We start from the raw sequence: 3934 nt of genomic DNA, 5'->3' as shown, positions 1-3934 counted from the left end.
CCCCCATCACCACAGGTGCCCTGGTTACATGCATGGGTGGCGCACACATTGCTTTTGAGTGTTTACGAGCCTCGAACCTTGCGTCTAAACGTAGCACCTTAGCTACTAAGGCGTCCCAGCTTTCAGCCGGCTCCAAGCGTGCTAATTCATCCTGGAGCATATCACTTAACCCGGCAGTAAATAAAAGCATGAATGCATTTTCTCCCCAATCCAGCTGGTGGCGATACAGGTTAAACTTATTTAAGTAATCCAAAACAGTCCCCTTTCCCTGTTTCAACCGATACAGAGCCCACCCAGCGTTCTCCGTGCGGAGAGGATCCCCAAAAGTATCAGTTAACAACTTTTTGAAATTATTCAAATTGTCTTTGACTGGGTCGTTTCCCAAAATTAAATTAGTGGCCCATTGTCCTGCGGGACCGGTCAACAAACTCAAAATAAAAGCCACCTTGCTAGTGTCAGTAGGAAAAGCATGAGCACTGAGCTGAGAAAAATAAAGCTCCACTTGTGCCAAAAAGGTTGGCAACTTGCACCTGGTCCCGTCAAAGCGTTCAGGAGTCAAAACATGTCCTTTCACAGCAAAAGCTGTTTGGCTTACGGTAAAGGCCGTTTGCAATAGGTCTACTTTGGCTCTTAACTCTTCCATCGTCTTCCTGACGGGTTTATTGCTGCAATAAACTTTTTATGGGCGTCGGGCAATCTGTCAAGGACAGAACGCCACAAGATTCAAAGTAACAGAGTTTATTAGATTACAGAACTCAAAAAAGCCCGTAAAAACACAAGGGCCAGGCAGTTTTTGCCTTTAGGAGCAAAAAAGGACAAAAGTAAATGTTCAAAAGATAAACCGGATTAAACCGGAGTTTAATCCGGGTAAAACAAAACTGCTTGCTTCAGCCTAAGTATTAACAGAACGAAAGCCAAGGAACAAAAGATACAAAGAATGCAACTAATTGGCAGCAGATTCCTCTCTGCTGCCAACACTGTGCTTAGAGTAACTTGCGTCGCTCCCACACACACACACAGCAGACAGGATCTCCAACACGAGCAGACGCAGCCAAGGATTGTAGAAGTAGAGTAGACCAGTTCCGTTCCGTAGATCAAAGCCAGACGTTTGTAGTTTTTCCAAGTCCAAGAAGGGGGGAAGACAAGCCGTGGTCAGTTCAGTCCGGGTTCTCAAAGCAGGAGATGGCGTCCGTCAGAAAGACGACGGAAGGTCAAGCTAATAAGAGTAAGCACAGGTTTGCACAAACAAATGCCCACACAATCCCTCCCGCCGTCTGACCTTGGATTCCAATCAACTTACGTCTCAGCACAGGAAAGCACACAAGTCTTCAGGGAAGCGTCCCACACACACACACGGATCCCAAGCGTTTGCCCAGATTACCTTGCCCGACGCAATTTGCAATTGCTCCCAAGCCCCATTTTATGCCAGTTACAAATCTTCATCACTGTCAGCTGTCCTCCTTAACCCGGGCGTTTCCTCATCACTTTCCTCGTCAGAGCTGGAACACCTCTGACTACGCCCAACAGCATCTCCAGCTGTGGATCCCGTCCCATCCCTCCAGCTACGCCATGGGTCTAATCCTGAAGGTCCCCATTCATCTTCTGCCCCATCATGGCCAGTGGCCCCCAATTCCTCCCTTACCCGAGTCCAATCCATCTCATCCTCCTCTGAGCTAACCAGCCCTTCCTCCATTCTCTCCGTGAACCCTTCGAAAGACTCTTCGTCAGAGGGTGCTGCAAATATGTCTCGCAGTCTTTTCCTCTCTCGCTCCTCGAGAGTATCCGACTCTCGAGGAGTCTTACGCCCACGCCTGTCAGAAACAGAGCCACGAGGCTCAATCATAACACTTACTGTCTAGACCTGATAAAACAAATTGCTCCCAAGTTATCTTATGGACAAATAGAAATAGAAGCACTGTTCAGACTAAACTAGCTGAGGCCCAATTGTCTATTAAAAAGCTTTCCTTTGAATTTTGTTTTGTTTTTTTAATCTTTCAGCAGATTCTAAAAGTTACTATGAAAAATATCCCTATCTTGTCTTCTTGCCTGACAATATGCCCCCAAACAGGCTGCTGATGTTATGAAATAAAAAATTAAGATATGATTTTTTTAAAAAAAATAAAGTATTTCTTATATGAAGGTTTGACATGACGATGAGAAACGTTAACTTTTCTGCCTTTAGAACAGCTGTGCAAGATGCAGGGACATGGAATTAGTAATCCTGCACAATTGAAAGGCATTCTGCATCGGATTAAAAAGCTGAGCTGCTGAACTTGCTGACCGAAAGGTCGGTGATATGAATCTGGAGAGCGGGTTGAGCTTCCGCGGTTAGCCCCAGCTTCTGCCAACCTAGCAGTTCGAAAACATGCAGATGAGTAGATCAATAGGCACCACTCTGGGGGAAAGGTACTAGTGCACCATGAAGTCATGCCAGCCACTTGGAGGTGTCCACGGACAATGCTGGCTATTCAGCTTAGAAATGGAGATGAGCACCAACCCCCAGAGTCAGACATGACTGGACTTAATGTCAGGGGAAAACCTTTACCTATGGTTGTGTAGAAGGGCCCTATGTAGTTCACTCCATGCTCTCACTGTCCTCTCTATGAGCAGGCTTTCCCCCTCTCCATTATCACCCACTGACACCCACATGCATTCTAATTTTAAATGTGTATGTCACAATATATATTTGTATGAGTCTCCTAGAACCATAAGAAATGCAGAAGAAATCACTAACTTATTCTCAAATTGCTCCCCTTTAAAATCAAATCCCTCCCCGCTGTGGAGCATGTTCTCCATGTTGGGAACAAGAGGTTTAGATGATGTTACTGGTGATGCAGTAGTTCCAAAGAAATTGTAATACAGAATAACTTATCTTCCACAGAGTTCCTATCACAGAAATTGTAAGTTTGGGGCTTTTCCACAAATGATAGACTCTCACTTTCCTCCCAGTATAGAACTGAAAGAAATGGTCTGCTTTTCAAGTGGAGATGAAACTTCTTTCATAGTACTCTAGTAAATAAAATTACGATTATCCCAGGCCCTGGGATTTCAAGGGCAAAACTTGTGATGAGAGAAGTGTTGGAGATGCATAGGGCAATATTACAAGGAGCAATCTCCGGTGAGGTTATTAAACAGGATTTTTAAACATTAAACTGCAGTTGTACAAATGCTAACTAAAAAAACCACACAAAGTTTAACAAATGAGATAAATATATTAATATATTACACACCATTTAAAGGAAGTACTTCCATTCTGGGAGTTCTGCCTCTTGCTCTGAGAATCAGAGAAGTGGATTTAGGCCCTGAGATGTAACTGGTTGGAAGATACAATTGGTGCTTGAAGGACAATAGGACCATTTTTGCAAGGCTATGCCATTGGACGAGATCATAAGGTTTGTAAAAATATAATAAACACAGCAGGCAATCTCTTTTATAGTAAAGTATTAGCTTAAGTATATGGTGATGACCAGGTTGTATTTTGGATGTGGATGAATGAAAACTACTATCATCCTTTGTCAAACTCCCCAAAACTCATTTACAGTAGGTCTTGATGAGTATTTGTGTCAAATTTAGTCCAGATCCATCATCGCTTGGGGTTAACAGTCCTCTCTGGATGTGGGTAGACTACAACTTCCATCAACCCCAGTAATTGCCCCCCAAACCCCACCAGTATTTTAAGCCTGTCCTAATGGGCATGTGTGCCATGTTTGGTCTAGATCCATTGTCAGTGGAGTTCACTCTCTAGATGTGGATGGACTACAATTTCCATCACCATCAGTCATCCCCCCCTGCCCAAACCCCACCAGTATTTTAAGTTGGTCACAATAGGTTTGTGTACCAAGTTTGGACCAGATCCATCATCAGTGGGAGTCACTGGGCTCTTTGGATGTGGGAGCCATTTTGGAAAATACATAGAAATAGATGCACACACACA

Source organism: Anolis carolinensis, chromosome 2, assembly GCF_035594765.1.
Source record: "Anolis carolinensis isolate JA03-04 chromosome 2, rAnoCar3.1.pri, whole genome shotgun sequence".
Lineage (NCBI taxonomy): Eukaryota > Metazoa > Chordata > Lepidosauria > Squamata > Dactyloidae > Anolis > Anolis carolinensis.
This window is presented reverse-complemented; position numbering follows the sequence as displayed.